Source organism: Tenrec ecaudatus, chromosome 9 (assembly GCF_050624435.1).
Source record: "Tenrec ecaudatus isolate mTenEca1 chromosome 9, mTenEca1.hap1, whole genome shotgun sequence".
Taxonomy (NCBI): Eukaryota; Metazoa; Chordata; class Mammalia; order Afrosoricida; family Tenrecidae; genus Tenrec; species Tenrec ecaudatus.
This window is the reverse complement of record NC_134538.1, coordinates 162996164-163017161: the sequence shown is the minus strand read 5'-3', so window position 1 is coordinate 163017161 and position 20998 is coordinate 162996164. Positions and strand designations below refer to the sequence as shown.

Below are 20998 nucleotides of genomic sequence, written 5' to 3'. Positions count from 1 at the left end.
CCCTATTTGCCGGGTGCTGGCGTGGGTTGAGTGGGGGGCTGGCCCTTGCCTAGGCCTGAGAGTAACCTTCCTCCGAGGCGGACAGCGCTGTCCGTGGTTTCAGCAGCTGCGGTTAGGCTGCATTGTAACACCTTTGTCATTAAATTGCAGCTGGTGTAATAATGAATTAATTAATACCTGGGGGTACGAAGGGGAACATGTGGGGGATGGGGAGTTACAGCACTGGGAACAAGAAGGAAGAAAAGATGCCAAAGTTGATTGCAAACCCTTCCAAATAGGATTGAACTATTGATTGCATGATCTGTTACTTATATTCCAATAAAACTATTTAACACGCGTGTATATCTTGGTGCTCTCACCGATACAGAAGCCGATGATCTCCCTGTGCTTTCTGAGAAGTGCATTTATTTAACTGGATAATGATTTTCCTGTTCCCCAGACACCCAACTCTTGATTGTTCTATGTGAATATCCACTTCAAACAAAGACCCAGTCCTGTGAGCTCGAGCGGCAGTCGGGGCACTGAGTCTAGGGAGACAAGCCTCGCGTTTGAAGCTGGCATGTTGACATTCCGCTGGAAGTGGAGGTGGGGTGCTGTCATTCTGATCAAGTGTCACTAAACACCCCGAGTTGGCTGAACAGAAGTGAATATGGCTGATTAGCCTCGAGGTGCGCGTCTCCTTGGGCTTTCTGATTTCACTGGGGACCCGATTCCGACATGTCAGCATGAAGCTCAGATCAAGATGGACCTGAACTGAAATGCTAGTTAATTAAAAATTAATTTCACTGCATAATATTTAAATTTATTTTATTGAATTGAACTTAATAGAGTTCAATCAAGGACTGATTCCCACCGAGCAAAATTTGATTCCACAGAATCAAATCACTTTTAGTCCTATTCATATGCATTAGATTTTATTAGTGGGAATGGAATTGAAGCGACAGATTGAATGGGGGTTAGTAATTTGGCATGTGACTGAAGAAAGTCCGGAGGTGAATTGGACCTTTGTTTAGAGCATGAATGTACCACAAGCTGCCTGGCAGAAGAACAAACAAAACTGTTTCAGAAGAAGTACAGCCAGGGTGCTCCTTAGAGGCCAGGATGACGAGACTTTGTCTCATGAACTTGGGCACGCGATCAGGAAAGACCAGTCCCTGGAAAAGGACATGGCAATTGGTCGGGTAGACGTTCAGCCAAGAGGAGGAAGACTCAGTGAGCTGGATGGACACAGAGGCTGCAACAATGGGATTGGACGCAACAGCAGTTGTGAGGCTGGTGCAGGGAGAGGCATGTTGTTCTGTTGTCCAGGGGTTGCTCTGCATCAGTAGAGACGCAGCAGCCCCTACCAAGGATGACGACCACCACCACAGCACCACCACCAACACAGCAACACCACCGACACCAACACCACAGCAACACCACCAACACAGCAATACTACCACCACCACCACCAACACCACCACCACCGCCAGCAACACCACCACCACCACCAACACCAACACCACAGCAACACCACCACCACCAGCAACAACACCAACACCACAGCACCACCACCAACACCACAGCACCACCACCACCACCAGCAACAACACCAACACCACAGCAACACCAGCAGCAGCAGCAGCAGTTTGTCACAGAATTAGAGAGAATGGAATAGGTTGACTCTGTCCCAATTACTGGTGTCTATGAGGTCACTGGCCCTCGTAGTGTTGGGATGAGGTGCCACGGACTCCCAGCAGGTCTCTAAGTGCAACAGAATGAAACACTTCCAGGTCCTGTGCCTCCCTCATAGCTGTTGTTATGGTTGCAGCCACTGGGTCCATCCTCTGTTCTGCCGCCCCTCTGCTTCACCAAGGGTAACCAGCTCTTAGGGTACCCAATACGCCCAGACCAAATAAACCCTTGTATTGCAACACGAATGAACATTCGGCCCAGTACGATTTTCTGTGTGTATTCTCAAAACCCCTGCTGTACCTGTGTAGGGGTTTTGAGTGGAAGTGTTAGGATATGATTGAGGCTGGGCTTTCTAGGGACGCAAAACCAGTAAAACATGTATGGGATTAAAACATGTATGGGATTAAAACCAGTAAAACATGTATGGGATTAAAAGGCAATATCATCATTGCCTGGACCTATTGAAGCCCCCTCCTACATGTGTGGAGAGATTTCTCCCAAGAAAATAGCTCATGTGGCTGGAGAGGTAGGAAAGCCCCACCTCAGTGGATCAGACATCAGGAAAGACCTTCCTCTGACTCATGTCGTCACAGGGGCTGATGATCTCAAGGCCAACAGGTGAAAGAGCTGGTTGCTGAACCATGCACTGGAAAGGCTAACCACTCCCAAGATCAGCAAGCAAGGTGGCGGGCCACTGGCTCAAGTCCAAAGAACCAGACTCAGAGAATGGACCTGGATCCAGCAAAAAGCAAGATAAGACTTTTGTCTGAATGTCTATATATATTGGATCCAGGCCACACCCCCAAGGATGTGGCAGATCTCCTGGTGGAGGTTGATTACATTATATCAGATTTCATCTTCGCATGACTACCTCTTAACTGCCCATCCACTCAGAATCCTGGCCTAGCTGAATTGACACATATGACCAAGCCATCAACATGATGTGGATTGTGCATGTGGAAAGTATTGTGAACACCATTCCACTCGCAGGCAGTATGTAAACCTTTCAGCCCAACTTCTGTGGCACCCTGTGGCCTCATGCCACCATACTGCCAGTGGCCATGACAAATGGGTTCTCCTTTGGATTCGCCCTACTTTCCTAATTTCTTACAGGTCTGTTCACCCCACATTTGTTCTCCATGGACACACCTGTCTCTGTAAAGTATCTGTTCACATTTTGCCCCCATTTCCTAGTTCTTAAAATTCATTTTTCTTACTGATTTTAGAAAACATTGCAGAAAAATCCCTATGAAGTTATTAGAGTTTCAGTGGCTGCAAGCGGCACTTTTCCAGGTGCTGTGGGTGAGGCCAGCGTCTTGCTTGGAGTGTTCTACTGAACTCAGGAGATTGCCACCACGGACTACCCTCTTGAAATAATGAATGGTTCTTCTTATACTATTTGTTAAAAGCTTGTGAAGTATGGAATTTTCCACCAAAGCCCTAAAACTTGTGAGATTGTGCAGACATACTTGTCTACACTCTGAGAGATTGGGGGTCAGATGCACATGGAGGTGCTTCAGAGGAAAGGGCTGGTGGTCAGCTTTTGAGGAAGCAGCCATGGAGACCCCCAGGCAGGTCTCTGACACAGTGGTCACTGTTGTCTGAGTCCTCTCTGTGGAGCAGGCTTGTTGAATCAAGTGCGATTGCGCATCGTTTTTGTCGGACAGTAAGAATGAACAGAAAACACTGGTGCATTCCAGTAAACTGATCTCCTTGCTCAGGTCAAATTGGATTCTCCAAAGACCTGCACATCAGTCATTTTAGCCAGTGAGGAGCCTGGCTTCTGCTGATTGCAAGGGGAGTGACCGGCTTTGGGCTGTCGATGAAGACCCAACACAGTGCCCCTCAGAAAGCAAAGCCCCAAACCACCAATGATGTCTCCCCATGCCTGGTGAAGGGGCACGCACCTTCTTTCTTCATCAAGGTCAGTCTCAGGCCCTGCTGCCCACGCTGCTTGTGAGGGGCAGGCTTTCTGAAGCCCCTCCCCACAACGCTCCGGTCCTAGCCCTTGGACACGAAGGAGGCCTTACTTAGAAGGTGCAGTTTTCTTCGGCGACAGGTGGTTAGGGGAGGTTGTTGGTGCTGTGTTTCTGAGGCCATGCAGATGCACGGTGACCCTGCAGCACAGACCAGAGCTGCCCGAGGGTCCCAGGCTGGGATTGTTAGGGAGCAGAGTGCTGTGTGCTTCCTCAGCTCTTACAGAATACCAGCCCATGTGTGCTAGTCCAGGTGGACTAGAGAAACAAATTCATAGACACTCATATGTGTGCAAGAGAGAGCTTTATATCAAAGAGTGATTGTATATTAAGAAACATCCCTGTCCAGATCAAGTCCTTAAGTCTAATATTAGCCCACATGTCCGATACCAGTCTATAAATTTCTCTTCAGACCCACGCAACACATGCAATGGCACCAAATGCAGGAAGATCATAGACCAGTGGTTGGAAAGTCTTGTGGGTTCAGTGGTGGTGGAAGCATATAGCGCTGGCATGGGTCCCTCCAGCTCCACAGCCCTGGCTCCATTAGCATAACCCCTCGTGGCTTGTCAACAGGAATGTGAAGCAGAGAGAGCGTGGTCCTCTTCCCAGAAGAAGCTCCCAGAATCCTCCTGGTGGGTGTTACCTTGTGATCTGATTGCCGGGCTAGACTCCACCCTACAGTCTATTGATCAAGTTGACATGAAATTATGTAAATACCACACCACATCACCTGCTGATAAGTATTTACCGGATGCTCTTCAAAAACACAAGAATGTCAGAATGATTAAATGAGATGAGATGTAAAATGACCCGGGCCAAATGACAGGACCAGCAAGGGGCCGCCTACCCATCCTCTGCAGACACGGTTACCCTCCAGCCACACTCTCCATTTCTCCTTCAGGAGGAAGCTGGCCTGTGGTAGAGACCCTTAGGTGCTTCAGGAACGTCAAAGTGGATGGGCCACCCAGGAAAGGAATTATCTTAATTTTGCATCGAGAGCAAGCGCTGGGAAGCTTCGAGACATTTGTAGGAGTGGGCGGGGTCGTATTTGCCGCGGTACTCTGATAGAATGCTCCATAGAAAGTAGATGCCATTATCTGCATCAGATTAAGCTCACCCCTGGAGGCCACCATGAGATGGAAAGGCTTTGGACTGCAAGTCATGGTCCCCACGTGGCAGAGACCATGTGCTCATTGGACCGGGACCGGTTCTCTTGTCAGTGGTTGTGGTGAGGGGCCATCAACTGTAGTGATGCCGTGCACAGCGGGAGAACCCCTGCCTGGGTCTTTGCCCTCCTCGTGCTCGCTATGTGGGAGGCCACTGCCGCCGCCCCTGGGTCAATCCACCTCGTTGAGGGTCTCCCTCTTTCTGTTGACCCTGCCTGGTGTCTCCTGGTACCGCGTCTGAGGTGCATGGGACCCAGCCTCGCCGTCTCCACGGCGGAGGACCCCTGAGCTGATGTGCTTGTCCTCTCAGCAGCCCCGTGTGCTCTTGCTCGCCAACATCGCCTTCAAAGGCATCGGTTCTTTTGTCTTCACTACCCCCTTGATTGTAGTCCAGTTTCTGCGTGCATATGGCCCCCAGCCAGTAATCCAAACCCATCATCACGGAGTTGATTGCACCTCTTGAAGGGATGGAAAACACCATGGTTTGGATCAGGTGCGCTTCGGTCCCTAGTGTGGCATTTTCACTCTGTAACCCATGAAGCCTTTTGACGCTACTAGGCAGAGTCTCTCAGTTCAGTGCATCATTTGATATCTTGTCAGCTGTTTCCTTGGGCAGCGATTGTGGATCCAAGGAGAAGGACATCTTTGGCAGCGTCAGTCTTGCCTCTGTTGATCCAGTGTTGTCTGTCGTTCCAGTTGTGAGGGCTTACGTTTTCTTCACATCGACTTGCAATCCCAACTGAAGGCTTCATCATTGATCTTCCCTCTTCACGTGAAAAAGCATGGTGATGCCATGTGCACACTGCAGGCTGTGATGCTGTAATGTTGCAATGTAAGGCTGCCATGTACACACTGCAGGCTGTGATGCTGTAATGTTGTAATGTAAGGCTGCCATGTGCACACTGCAGGCTGTGATGCTGTTATGTTGCAATGTAAGGCTGCCATGTGCACACTGCAGGCTGTAATGTTGTAATGTAAGGCTGCCATGCACACACTGCAGGCTGTGATGCTGTAATGATGTAATGTAAGGCTGCCATGTGCACACTGCAGGCTGTGATGCTGTAATGTTGTAATGTAAGGCTGCCATGTGCACACTGCAGGCTGTGATGCTGTAATGTTGTAATGTAAGGCTGCCATGTGCACACTGCAGGCTGTGATGCTGTAATGTTGTAATGTAAGGCTGCCATGTGCACACTGCAGGCTGTGATGCTGTAATGTTGTAATGTAAGGCTGCCATGTGCACACTGCAGGCTGTAATGCTGTAATGTTGTAATTGTCATCTGCACACTGCAGGTTGTAATGTAATATAATGTTGTGATGTGCACACTTCAGGTGGTAATGAGCCTTCTTCCAATCCTGATGCTGACTCCTGCTTCATATAGTCCAACTTCTTGGGTTATGTGCTCAGCCTACAGATGGAATAAGTAAGGTAGAACCCAACAATCATGGTGGACACCTTTCCTGACCTTGAGGCTCTGGTACTAGAGATAGTCAATACAGGGTTTTAATTTGGGCTGGGCAATACAGGTCTATGGACCCTGTACACGGAACAGAGCCTTCTAATCTTTAGTTTGAACCTAAAGCCGGTGACTCTGGATCTCTAGTAGCTATGGGACGAGGCAGGGCAGACCTGTGCCTCCTGTACTTCTCAATGGCGCACGCACACCAGCAGCACTACACGTGGGGTCTGCAGTCCACCTGACCACCCCCAGGCTTTACTCTCAGCTCCTCTGCTCTCCAGGACAAGCCCCGTCTGATGGGAATGCTCCGTGGAATCAGTCAGAGGCGGGCAGTTTGTCAGAAAGGCTTCAGGGCACGGGGTGGAGTCCAGCTCATGGACATCGATGAACCCACTCCAGGAATGATGGCAAGACAGGTGCTGCTGCTGCTGCTGTTGGCTGCCACCCAGCGGGTGTGCAACTGGACGAAGCATGGCCTGGTTTTCATGTCTGAGCCACGGTGGCAGCCTCTGTGTCCATCCATGCTGAGCGTCTTCCTCTGCTTTTGTGGCCCTTCTGCTTCAGCAAGCATGACATCCTTCCTCAGAGACTGGACTCTCCTGACAACACGTCCAAATCTTTGCCCATCAGGGGCCCTCTGCCGGACTTTCTCCAGGACAGACATATGTGTTCCTCTGGCCCTTTGTACTCTAGTGATATTTAAAAACGCAGTGGGCATTTGGAAAGTCGCTTGAGACTCTGTTACTCTCTGCCCTCCAAATAGTTCCTTGGGACAAAATGGGTGTTGTCCTCTTCTGAGAAAGCTTCCAGGCAGCCGGGCCGCCTGTGCGGTGGGAACGTGGCCTGCGTCTCCCTCCTCCTCCTCTCGGTCTCATAGGCACATCGTTAATTTGCTGCTCAACTCGCCGCTTTCCAAACAGTGCTTTGCAGCACAGCGTGGCCTCTTTCCTCAGCGATCCCACAAGGGGTTCGGAGTGACGAGGGCTTGGCAGAGAGTATATTTCTGTTCTCTCTGGGCCCCACGGAGAGGCTGTCGATCCCAAACAGCCTGAGAAACCGATGGTTAAATTTCATAAAACCACTTGGTACCATATGCTTTCAGAGATCATCTTAGGGCCTCTGTCAGGATAATGCGAACGCAGGCCTGAAGAAGCACGAGGACATTCCCGTGCCTTTTTCCCACACGGCATCCTCAGAAGCACGGAAAGGTGGAGGAGTCGCTGCAGCGAGAGTGGCATGGACAGACACGGACGGCTCTTGACTGTCCACACAAGGCACCTCTGAAGAAGGGCTAGAAGCCTCTTTCAGAAAGACCAGCCCCTGGGCTCATCGCTGTTCTGAACAAGGGGTCCCCATGAGTCAGAGCTGACTCGACCCCAGTGGGCTGGTCTCTGCCTTCAGGCAGCTCCAAGTAGTCCGACTTCAACATGGGCCGGAGGCGTCCACGAGTCCATGTGAAAATGGAACCGGCACATACAGCATTTCTCATGGACAGCAAGAAGCCTCCTTCAATAAGCAGTTGTGAGGCCGATATTTTGCAGTATATATTTGTAACTTATTTTAACAGACCACTAAAAGGACAAGCCAATCTGTGTTGGAAGAAGAGCAGCCAGCGTGCCCCTTAGAGGCGAGGACGGCAGGACTTCCTCTCACGTACTTTGGACGTGCTGTCAGGAGTGACCAGTCCCTGGAGAAGGAGGGCAGAAAAAAGAGGGAGGCCCTTGACGAGATGGACTGACATGGTGGCTCAGGCCGAAGGACACTCGTGAGGACGGTGCAGGACCAGGCAGTTTTTCCTTCTGGTGCGCTTACCCATGGCTCTGGGTCGGAACTGACTATGACACCTAACGCCACCACCACCACCACCACTACCACCACATCCACCACCACCACGATTTAATGCACAGTTAAATATTACGTCAACTAGATACTCTTGGTAGGGGCAGAATTCACCTTTTCAGTCAGGTCACAGCTGCATGATGCCCCCTTGGGGGGTGTGCCCACATGATATGAGAGTAACTGGAAACTTTACTTTTCCTCTCTCTCCACCACTTCATCTTCTGCCTGGCTGACCTTCAGGGGGACTCTGTCTCTGCCCCCAGGGAGCCCCCATGTGGGGATCCCTGACCAGAGAGTTGTCGGTCCCCTGCCATGTTTCCATCGGCCTTGCTTCCCGAGCCTGTGATCTCCCTGATTCCTGCTTCACCCTCTGCGACACTGCCCTGCAGCTACGTGAGTCTGAAGAGGCCCCAGCTAGCTTTGGACTCAGAGACTTGATCTGGGTTGGCTTGGGATGCTGTCGTGACAGCCAGCTCTTTCTTAGAGTTGAGTGCCACTGGTCTTGTTTCTCTCCACAGCCCAGCCCGACACATATGTCGTCTGGGTCTAGATGTCACACGGTTGCCTGCTGAACCAGCAGACTCACCTCTTCTAGTTGGGGAAACCTGTCAACAGGCACACGCTCGGACACCCGCAGGGGCAGTTCTACCCTGCCCTGTAGAGTCGCTATGAGTCGGCCTGGTCGGTCTTGACCCGACGGCAGTGAGTGAAGTGAAGTGCTGTCAGAGACACTACAATTGTTTCAGTAGGGAACTGAGCATCAGTTTTTCCATTTAAGTTTAAATTCATTGAAATCTTCCCTGCCTGGACCCACGAAGAATGAGTATCATGAAAGTTGTAAGGAAACAATTAGTCCACAAGATTAAGGGACCATGTGAACCCCAGTATCCGTGACCTTGAGACTAGGAAAACTAGATGGTACCAGGTGCCCACTACGGAATGGGAGAACAACATGGACCCGGACTCAACATTATAAAAAGGACCAGGCTTACCGGTTGGAGAGAGATTGGAGACAAGCCTGAGAGTTGAGATCTTAGCCACCCTTCAGGCCTGGAACTGAACTCACAACCCTGAGTCCCTCCCAGCCACTCAATAGACAGGCCTATAAGGCAAACAATAAAACCAGACCTTAGGGTAATCAATCACAGGAGGGAAAAGGCAGTATCTGCCCAGGGGTACAGCTCAGGAGCCAGGCAGGGAGGGGAGAAAGCAATTCAATGAACATCCCATTCCTCAGTCACATGGACCCCCTGGGAGTGCTCCATCACCATGTGTGGGGCAACTTCTGTAGGGGACACACAGGCGACCAGGACTCCACCTCTGGCTGTTTAAATTCCCTGACATCCACGGTGCAGAAGGTGCTTTGAGCACTCTTGGAATGCTAGTGACTCTCGAACTGTGGGTTTGAGGGTTCCGCCCTCATGAGACCCTGGTACCGCCAGACCCTGTCTCTTCCTCGGTTTAGTTCTGATGAATGACCAATCTGCAAAGCTCAACAAAGTTTAACAGAACCAACTCTGCCTCCTCTTTCCAAAACGAAAAAAAAGACAAGCTCTCCCCTCGATTGGAGTCAGTTTCCTGTTTCATCTCGATGGAGTCTGTGCTGCTCTGCCTCAAGGAGAGACAAGGGCGGCCTGGCCCGATCGTAAGATGAGAGGATGCTCACTTTATGAATCGTAAACATAGGATTAGCCCAAGGAGACTGGTGTTGGGGGAAAGGGACGGCTGGCAGACACACCTCCTGCACACGGTGAAATTGCTCCCAACTGTCTTTGGTTTTCCTTTTGTGCTAAGCTTGGGCTATTCTCTGAATTTCAAATGCTCTCATTAAACTGTGAGGAATCTACTATAAGCACGTGTCTGGACCCCACTGCCTCAGGATCGGACACTGCACGTCAGACTGCCCAGCTGTCAGCTCCCTGTGAGCACGGCCACTCGTGGTCAGCATGGGTGAAGGTCTCCCCGGCCAGCACGTCCAGTCGTTGGTATCAGGGAGCTCTGTACATTGCAGACCCATCATCCATTAAAAGCCTGCATTTACCATAAAAAGAAGAACAAAGGAATTTGCCAAGAGGGAAGGCTTAGCACGTATAAATTACCAACTCAAACCAACAGCTGAAATAGCCGTGAAATTTTATGGCTGATGATTCATCCAGAAAATAATCACGTTAGATTTCAGATCACGGAACATTCATGCCAAACTGTATTCCAGTCCTTGCTGGCAACGCAGCTCAATTAATGCCCTTTAGACAGAAACAGCACGTTCAATCAAGCTTCTAATTTGGATTCTGCTACTTTAGAGTCTGAAAATTCAGGGAAGGCTGGGTGGGAATTTCCTGGAGGTTTGCTATGAGAGTGCTTGGACATGAGAGTGCTTGGACAGGCTTTGAAGAGTGGCTGAGGGTGGGCTTGTGGAGCGCAGCCGTTGTGAAGGGTCTGGGACGCAGGGAGGTTGTCCTTGCCAGGTGCCTGTGAGTCCGTGCCCACTCACGGCAACCCTGCCTACAACGGATGGGACACCGTCTGCTCCCGCACCCTCTTCACTACCATTGCTGTGCTGGAGACGCCCCTGGGGCCCACGGTGTCCGTCCAGAGCTTTGAAGGTTTTCCTCTCTGTTGCTGCCCGTCTACCTTACCAAACATGATGTCCTTCTCCAAGGACTGGCCTCTCCTGACAACACGATGAGATGAAGTGTGGTCACCTAGTTTCTAAGGAGCAGTCAGGCTTTATTTTTCCAACACGAGTTTGCTCATTCTTCTGGAAGGCCATGCTCTATTTAATATTCTTCTCCAACTCCTTTCTTCAAATGCATCAATTCTTCAGTCTTCCTTGCCTTTCGTCCTGGGTTTGCATGTATATGGGGAGACTGAAAACATCATGGCTTGTGTCAAGTGAACCTTATTCTTCAATGTGACCCCTTTGATTTGTAACCCTTTGTGGTAGGTAGGTTTACTGTGCCAACCTGGCCAATAAGAACATGTGGGATTACTAAGGTCCTAGTTTGATTGGAGGGCACAGAGATAGATGGCTCGGCAAGCCACACCTCTCTCTCTCTCTCTTGCTCTCTGGTGATCAGACCAGTGTGTGGCTGTCTTAGCTAGTTCTCTGCCTCAACTTGTGAGCTACACTATCCGTGGGACTCCCAACCCGTGGACCATGTCACTAGAGCTTGAGGTTCCTTTGAGACCTGTTTTGCCACACTGCTGGTGTGTACATTGCTTGAGCTTGGACTGCTAGATCTCATCATCTGGCTGACTGCTGGTGACCTGCCCTGCTGCCTGGTGTTTGCTGCGAGTGGCTGGACTGCCTATATTGTTCTACAGAAGACTCAGCTGTCTGTTTCCTTGACCTTGGACCCAGCAGCCCTCGTGAGTTGAAGGATTTTCAGTATATTAACTATTTCACAGAAGTGAGTTGAACTGAGCCCTCTGTACTGCTGTGTGGACTAATTAGCTGTTATATTCATTGGTGCTGTACCTATCTATCCATATATCGATATCATAAGTGTTCTTGTTTCGTTCCTCCAGAGAACCCTGTCTAACACACCCTTTAAAGAGGTTTTTTTTGCAGCAGATCTGCCTGATGCACTCTCTCATCTGATTTCTTGATGGCTGCTTCTATGAACATCGTTTGTTGATACACGTGAAATGAAATTTTGACAGTCCCAATCTCCTCTCCATTAATCACGGTCTTATATTATCATGGGAGATCTACATTGTCCTGGTTACATATTGGGCTGTCATCTGAAAAGCCTGCAGTTCAAGACCCCCAGCTGCTCTGTGGGAGACAGATGGAGCGTGTTCTTTTTGTCAAGAGTCCCAGTCTCAGAAACTCACAGGGCAGTTCTCTTCTGCCCTGTAGGGTCACTAGGAGTCAGCATCCGCTCTATGGTAGTGAGTTTGATTTTGGTTTTTAAATTGTTCTATCTTATCCAGTGGTGGGGATCTTGGTTTTCTTCGGATTGGGTAGCAACCCACACCGAAAGCTCCCAGCCTTTGATTTTCATCAGTAAGTGCTTCAAGCCCTTTTCACATTCACCAAGCAAGGGTGCATGCCCGCCCTGCAGATCACAGGTGATCAATGAGTCTTTCTCCAATCCTGACGACATGTCCTCCTTCAGAGCATGCCGTCTCTCAGATTCTTTGCTCAGCATATAGATCGAGTAAGTATGCTTGAAAGTTACAGCCTTGATTCACACTTTGTCCTGATTTAAAGCCCCACAGCATCTCTTCCCCTTTTCTATTCCAACAACTGCCTTGCGGTCCCTGTACAGGTCCCTGTGACCACATGAGAGTAAGGGGTTCCCAGTCTCCTCTATGCTGTCCATGGTGGCTTGTTGTGATTCACATGGTACAAGGCCCTTTGCTGTAGCACTAAAGCACAAAAAGTATCCCTTCATTACGCCCCCCTCTGAATCTGGCTGAAAGTGCCAGCAGTTTTCCGTGGCTCCTGCAACCACGTTTGAATGACCTCCAGCAGACGTTTACTTGTGTGTGACGTTCTTTGAGGGCTTTTGCATTCTTGGGGATCACCTACCTCTCTTTGAAGGGGCACAGATGTGGATTTCCCCTCAGTCCTTGGCATAGCATTTGAGTGTGGTCAGCCTGGTGTCCACCCATTCGGCAGAAATGTCTGACAGGGCCTGGCATGCGCACTCGGACTCAGGCTGCCGAAAGCCTTTCATGCTGGGACATCTTCTCACCTTAGCAGTTTCAACATTGTCACACGCCCGCTGTTTATTTATAGAGACCGTGCGAGGGGCCAGGCTTTCTTTCAACGCCCGCATCATCTCTCAGTGCCTTCAGCAGATGAAGACCTGAGAACCCGGTGCTCCCACGGGCAGGGTGACCTGTCATTGCTAAGCCATTTTGCAGCCCACCTGGAGTAATTATCCAACACCTTTTCTTGTTTCTTGACAAACTACCTTTGAGTGGTGCTCAGGAGTTTGAAATGCTACTAATAGGTATCCACAAGCCACAAGGCGCAATGGGACGTGTTCTTCTTCCTCAAAGCCGTGTCTGCTGCTCCTCTTGGTGAGCACCCCTAAGACCCTGGGCGTCACCCGTCAAACTGGTGGGAGAACATGACTGGGGCCAACGGGGAGAGCGGGCAGGAAGGCTTAGGACTTCACAGGACTGAGTTTCCAAGGTTTCTGGTGCCCTCTCGTCTCCCAGAGCTGGAGCTAAAACACAGAGTGAGCCAGACACACCAGTGGTAGAGACCCCCAAACAAACAGAGCAAGGCACAGAGATGAACCCCCCTAACGCCCTCCCCCCCCAAACACCAAACGACAAAGCCCACTCCCCTGAAGCAGAGGCCCAGACAAGCCGACAAGCTCTGGGCAACAGGCAGCTCTCTACTACCAAGCACCAGAGGGGGACCTGGGACTCTTGTCCCCAGCAAAGGTCCAGCGGGGAACCTGGACCTCACCCACACCACTCACCCCTGCCGAGGCTGAGCCGAAGGTGTTCAGCGACAAGGAAAGGTTCAAGAGGACCCAGAGTCTCATAACACCCACACGTCCAGGCTTGAAGAATAACCCCAAATCATCTGTCATTCCATGGACCCAGAAGTTCCCCAAACTGTGATGGGGAAAGACCATCAGCAGGCGGCCTGCCCACAATGACAGAGGTGGTCCAGTGGCCCGCAGAGCCTTCTTTCAAAGCAGGAGCCCTGGTAGCAGAGGGCGTTGGCCGTTAGGACCCACTAGCTATTCTTTGGGAGTGAGGTGGGAGCTACAGCCTTGGAAACGCACAGAGGCAGTTCTGCTCCCTGCGCTGGGGCTGCCAGCAGTCGGAATCGGGCTCCGATGACAAAAATGCTCCAGGTGCCGCGAGGAACACTCTGGGCAATGGACTAGAAACCCAGCAAAAGCACGATCTACACGCGAGCCGTCCTCGAGGCTGCTCAGCCCCCACATGCCACACGAGACACCATCCTTCACGGACCTGAGATCCCGATGGCATCAACGTTTCGAAGGACCGAGGAGAAAGGAGTGTCACCTGGTGTCCCGTCCTGTGTGGTGACGCGGCTCAATCACCTGTAGACCAAGGAGCCGGCAGGTTTCCAGACATCTGCCTTCCTTCTGAAAGGATGTGACAACTTTGTCCATCACACCTTAGCTGCACGGCTGTGTTTGCCATAGAAGCAGGTAAGATACTTATGACCCAAGGAGCTCGGGGCAGGTCTTAGGGACACACGTCAGAGAGCTAGTGGTGAGCTGGGCAGGCCCTCCTCTGATGCACCAACCGGTCAGGGCAGCAGGATGAAGACCCCCGTTGGCCTACATCGCCCTTCACTGTGAAGTTCCGGCACTGGCAATGAGGTTCGTCATCAAGATCATGCAACGGACGTTCCCAGGAAGCAGTGTTTGGGGGTCCCAGTCGGTAAGCAGTTCTCACATGGTCCACATGGGCAGCTACAGGCCAGGCACCAGGGTTCCTTTGTAACACCGAGAGGCTGCCTTTACGGACAAGTCAAAATGGGCTCTGTAGGCACAGGCCTTGCCAACACGGTCCTGGGAGAAGTACAGCCAGGATGCGGCTCAGAAAACCCGCTCACCTTGGAATAGTGTCAGGAAAGCCAGAGAAAAGGAGGGAGACCCCCAGGAGAAGGTTGGAAACCTTAGTTGCTACCATGGATTCCGGCGCCCTGCTGAAGGTGACCTGGGACTGCCTATCGCCTGGGTTCACCACGACTTGGAGCTGACTAGCGGGCAGACGAGAACAATTACGCTCCTTTACAAAGTCAGAAACCACTTGTCTTTTTGTGAGGGCTTTTGATCAAAACCAGCACCTGAAGCAAGCTCACTTCATGGACTTATTTCTGACTCACCGCACCCACAGGACAGGGTGGAGCTGTCCTGTGGGTTTCCAAGACTGCAGAATATTTTGGGCTTAAAAAATGACAGAAACCCAAACCCACTGTTGCCAGGTCGATTCAGACACAGAACCATCACAGACAGTTATAGTTTCTGGGGCTGTCAGTCTTTGGGGGGAGCAGAGGGTCTACGCTTTCTCCTGGGGGGAAGGGTCGACCTTTGTTTGCTTCTGAACATGACAGCACCGTCCTCGAGCTGCATCTCCGAGTGGTGGTGGTCCCCCGGGTGCCCTCCACAGCCGTGGCTCAAACTGCATGTCTTCTGGCCGAGGAGTCTGACCTCGGCGGAGAAAGGAGTTTCTGGGTCGGACACCCCTACCCTCCAGCTCCAGTGTGGGGAGCCGTGCACCTTCCCATTGCTCTCCAAGGGGCTTGGGGGTTCTCTCAAGAGCAAAAGTTGGTGTGACCCATCAGAAGCTCTGGTCCACCGCTGGTGTTCATGTCACACTAGGACGCTCCCAGAGGGAGGTGACAAGGAAGACCACGCCAAACCTTGTCAGCAACCCAGAGTAGATGCGGTGGAGCACACGATTTCCTTTCAGAGTCTGATCTCCTAACTGTTACCTCAGAGATAATGGGTTTGTTTTCCCCATAAACAATGATGCTGAGAAATCAGATGAGTCAATCTGTTGGTATATTAACATTCATAATTGTGTTTATTGAAACACATGGTCATTTACTTGATGAAATTATAATATTGGCTTTGAGATATTTTCATCTGTGAGGATCGTCTTAATGATATGACTATATTATGCTAATGGTCATTTTACAAAAATTGCAAGTAATAAAAAGGCAACAGAATGTGGCTGTTTTGAGCCATTTTTTTCCACTAGGATCTCAATGATGTATTAAATCAATCATATTGACCACACTTTCAGGAGAGATTTCACTGAACAATTATCGCCCTGATTGAATGCTCTTCTCTGAGGATTGAGTGGAGGCCTGGCTGGACTGATGGAATCCGCGACGTCCATGAGACTCTTGGCGCTGATCATGTTATTTTTGAAGAGTAAGATGAATAAACACCCCCTCCAATCTGGCAACAGTGCAGTTACCCACTTTCAGGCCGATGTCTTTCCCTGTGAATCTCAGAGACTTGGGTTCTATGCGTTTCTGTCCCCGGTTCTTTCTGGTTCTCTTACTTGGAACCGTCTCAGGCAATTAGAGACTTGGTTGTGTTTTCTTACCATTAAGTAAGCCTTGAAATCTGAATGTCCCCTCGCTATCAGACGGGCCACATGATCAGTAGAAAGGATATTGGAAAGGGCACGGAAAGATGTCAGTGTACACATATGAGTCATCTTGACTGAGCGAGTCCAGCAGCTTCCACCCAGAAGAATATGCTTATCCACCCATGGACCACTCGACTCCCCTCATGACCACCCCCCACGCATCGGGGTGGAGTGACTGTGGTTTCTATGGAAGTAGACCCTGGAAGTAGACTGCCAGGCCTTTCTCCTGATGGGCCCAGATGCCAGTCTTCAGGTAAGCAGTCCACTGCAAACAGCTTGTACCCCAAGCAAGCCTGTCACCTTTAGCCCGTTCCAGTGGTCACCCTACAGGACAGAGTGGAACTGCCCTGTGGGATTTCCAAGGTTGTGAATGTTCATGGGAGAGACCACCCCATCTTTCTTCCATGTGTGGAACCCGGCCCCTGCCCTCGCCCGATGAGCTGGGGCGCAGGCCTCCATGACTCAGTGTTTTCCGTGGCTGGTTTCCAGGAGTCTGTCTTCCTGGTCCATTGTAGTCTGGTACCTCCCCAGGAACCTGTCTGGCATGGTAACCACACACGGACTGTCAGTGGTGGTTGCTTTTGGGGACCAGCCAGGAGTCGACGCCGTGGCTTCAGCTTGGAAGGACCACCCCTAACACCTTGTGGGACAGGAAGCCTGGAGCACACCCGTGAGACAGAGGTCACATCTGCCCTGGGTGGTCACCCCTGTGCACCTCAACGCAGGGCAGCCGGGAGCTCTTTACAGCCGAGCCCCAGGTTCACTGGCTCCCTCTCTGTCAGTTCTCACATGAAGGATGTGTCTGATGCACTGACAGATGATGGAGAGCAAACGCCGTCTGCCCTGCCAACCGCTCTGAGCCTGCCCGCTGGAGATGGCTCCTCCATCACAGTCACAGGTCCTGTGGCTGGAAACAGCCCAACACTGTCTGCGCTGTGGGCACGGTGTTGCCCTGGGGAAGAAACAACGGAATGAGGTGATTTTCTGGACCATCGGGCACGAAGAACAACCCTGTCAGGGGCTGGTGGTGGTGGATGCTGACGGAGGTTCCCTGCGACACTGATGCCTTCTAACTCAGGCCTTGTGTTTGTGGACAGTGTGCTCAAGGAGCCTTTGCTGGAGGCCTGATTGAATGTGAAGTCCCGGGCAGTGCTGTTTCCCTTGTCTATTCCACCAGCTCACTCGGATTCCACACCAGAGACTCGGATTCCAATCATCTTCCTGAGTGCCAGCGTCGAGTAGCGGCAATCTGCAAGCCGCCCCAGCAGGACGGGGTGACAAGACCATCTGGGGATGCTCAGAGGCCCGTGCTGCGTTCTTACTAGCTGAGGTCCCAGGGTAGACAACCCAGAGCCCGAGCACGCAGGGCGCTGTCTGCGTGACACCCAGCATTGCAGCACAGCTCTGCAGAGGCTGGGCCTCTGGCTCTCCCCGGGCCCCAGTTCATGCTGCCGGCCCTGGGACTGAGCGAAGGTTCCAGTGTTCGGAGATGGATCTTGCTCTTCCTGGCCGGCATCTGTGAGGGAGCCGCAGTGATTGAGAAGGAGACACTCAGGGAGAAGGATGACTCGATTAAAAAGCCAAATTCCGGCCGGTCCGCGAGGCTATTGTAGTGCACGGAGGGTCTTGTTAGATGGCTTCCTCAGAGCGCCCGGCACAACAGGCACCGCGGGATTCCCGGGGAGCAGCGGTCATAGTCCAGGGATTCTGCTCCGGGGACAAAGCTGCAGGGATTGGTTCCAACCGCTCTGCCGGCAGCTATGGGGCAACTTGGGGTCCCGGATGCTTGAGCACTCGTGGTGTACGGGGCAGGCACAGAGCATCGTTAGTCCTGCGCGAGGAGGGGGCAGGTGTCCCCGACGCCTGAGAGCCTGGGAGAGACGCCTGGAAGGTGGGGGGAGATCCACCTGTCTGCGTGTAGGAGCCAGCTGCCCATCTTGGAAACACCTTTCCGGGTGGCCATTCTTCCCTGTGACTGGGGTCGCCCCTCCCTGTGTGCCCTGACATCTGCGTCACGGCCTCCTGGCCCGGGGGCTGGGCCGTCGCCTCCAGCTCTCGGCCCTCCCTGAGTGCTGGGCTGGCAGAGTGGGGACCGTACCTCAAACTCCTTGTCAGCAGCGGTTGGTCTATGTGACTTTAAAAACTTAGGAGCCTGGCTCTGCCTCCTGCGTCCAGCCAGGTGACCATGACCTTGTAAAATGGGGAAAAGCTGCCTCCTGGTGGCTTTGCCAGGACGGAATGAGGTGAGAGGGGCCAGGGCCAGGTGTGATCACCTTAGGACTCAGGGCGGTACGAGGTCCCATGCCACTCCACTAGTGTATCTGTCTTCCTGCCGCTTCAATGTTCTCTCTAGAAGGAGGGCCTTCCTAATTTCCCGGAAACTCGTTGTCTGCTTGAGTTCATTTTCCAACCAAACAGCAGCTTACCCCGTGGCATGATTGATTCTGCCAGCGTGGGTCTGCGCTTCCTGAGAAGCTGCTGCAGCCCCTCTGCTCTTGCCCCAGCTGGCCCCAGCTCACAGCCAGCAGCCAGGGGCCACCAGAGTGGCTCCACCCTGTGCCCGTGTCCTCAAGACGCCCTGAGAGAGTGCAGCCCCCGGCACCCCCAGCTCCATCTCAGCCAAGTGTTTCAGGGGCACGGGCTCCCCGGGTCGTGCTGGTTTCTAACAGGGCTTTATCACAGAGAAGCCCTATGAGCACAAAGCAAGCAGCACCCACAGTGTGTAGCGGAGCGCTGCATCTCTGACACTCAGAGCCCAGGAGAGAGTCCCCGTCCACGTGGCCCTTTGCCTTATATACCAAAAAACAACAAGAAACCAGCTCACTGCCAGAGTCGATGCGGATGCATCACGGTCCAATAGGACAGAGTAGAACTTTCCCTGTGGGCTTCCAAGACCTGAACTCTTTATGGGAGTAGAAAACCCTATCTTTCTCCTGTGAGGTGGCTGGTGGTTTTGAACTGCCGAACTTGGCTTGTCTAGGCTCACTTTTATGCTTAAACTGTAACACAGAGAAGCTCTGAGAGACATTAGATGATCAGCAAAACTAGCACAATCGGTATGTCCGTAACACATCATTAAGGAGGACCAGTCAATGAAAAGGACGCCACGGGGGCTGAAGCAGAGGATGAAAACGAGGCCCAGCACCAGTGACCTTGGACTGACTCAGCAGCCTTGGAAGGAGCTACACTGGGCTGGCGAGGGCGTGGGTGAAGAGGCCACTTTGCACTCAGTGGCACCGAAGGTCATCAGTTGAGCAAACTTGACGGCAACCCTCAGCACCGATGGCGATGACGACATCTAGCCCTTCACGGAATGCGGCCTGCGTGGCGTAGATGTGAGCAGAAGCACCCGGGGGCATTGTGCAGAACGGGGCGCTCTTCCTGTGGGCTACAGCCAGGTGTAGCAGCAACAAAAGGAGAGACGTTCCTAAAATGTTTAGCTTTGGGGGGGTGACATTGCTAGAGGTGGGGATACAAGCTGCCCGCTTTCCTCTTGCAGACTGCAGTGTGGTCCCCCAGTGCGCACTGATGTCCCAGCCCTGCCCCTGCTCGCTCGGCCTGTGTCTGTGCGAAGGCGGTCAGGCCAGTGCGGTCCCATCGACTGTGCCTTGCCCTGCCGGAGGAAGGGCAGAGCCACTCTGCAGCCTCCCCGAGACTGCACACCTGTGCACACTTCGACGTCCCATCCTTGTCTGCAGTCCGACTATGGGCCCTAAACCTCATCGGTTCCGATTTACTAAACCGGCCTCACAGACGCAGCCACACAGAAGGAGGAAGGCAGACCACAAAGACAGACACATGTCTTAGTAGCTACCGGAAGCTGAAATAGACAAGCAAAGTCCTTCCTCTGGAGCCAGCCACGCCCTGAACGAAGGCTTCGCGCCTCCTGAACACACAAATCTGTCTTGGAAGAGCCATGGCCAGAATGCTCCTTAGGGGCAAGGATGGCAGGACTTCACCCTACAGACTTTGGACACGTTATCCAGAGGGACCCGTCCCCGGAGAGGGACATCGTGGTCAGTAAAGTGGAGGGCACTGACAAAGAGGGAGCCCTCATGGATGCGGTCAATATGGTGGCTGCAGCCACAGGCTGAAGCATAGGAGCAGCTGTAGGGCTGGGCAGTGCTTTGCTCTGCTGTGCGCAGGGTCGCTGTGGGCTGGGATTGACTTCTGGCACTCACCACCAACCACCACACCAACAGTCTCCCGAACTGTGAAGCTACGACCTTGAGGTGTCCCTGTTCTGGCAGTGCTCGGGGATAACGACAGTGACCTCATGCACCCAGTTGATCAAGCCTTTTGACTGCCGGGTGCAGAGTGGCCTGATGCGTTTGTTCAAGTACATCAGTGATTGTTATGGTGAGAGGACTACTTGACAAGCTGCTGACAGTGAAGACCATCTCCCTGAAACGGAGAGTGTGCGTGCGCGTGTGTACAACCACCATCCTTCCTCACTTTGCTCATCAGGAACTCCAAGCTCTGAGAGATTAACTGGAATGACGGCCCCTGCCTGCCCAGCTGAGAGCCAGGCATCCTGGGCTGGACCTTCCCGAGTGCACTAACCGGGCAGCGCCAGCCCTATGGTGACTTGGTTGGAAATGAGCAGTCGTGAGTGTGGCCCCCAAAAGCTCTGTGCTTGGGGACACCTCCTCTGTCTCTGCGTCCTTGGGGTGCTGCAGGAAGCAATGCCGTGAGGGGGTGACTCTCAAGAAGAGGTCTTGGTTTTTCTGCAGGCTGGAAGTCTGAGTCAGGGTGCGGGTTCTAGGGG

General features: G+C 52.2%; 1 protein-coding gene across 1 annotated transcript in view; it reads right to left on the bottom strand.

The window, feature by feature from the left end:
- The window catches only part of CNTNAP2 (contactin associated protein 2), a 973876-nt gene that overhangs the window by 194138 nt on the left and 758740 nt on the right, over positions 1-20998 (bottom strand). The gene's annotated exons all lie outside the window — the stretch shown is intronic.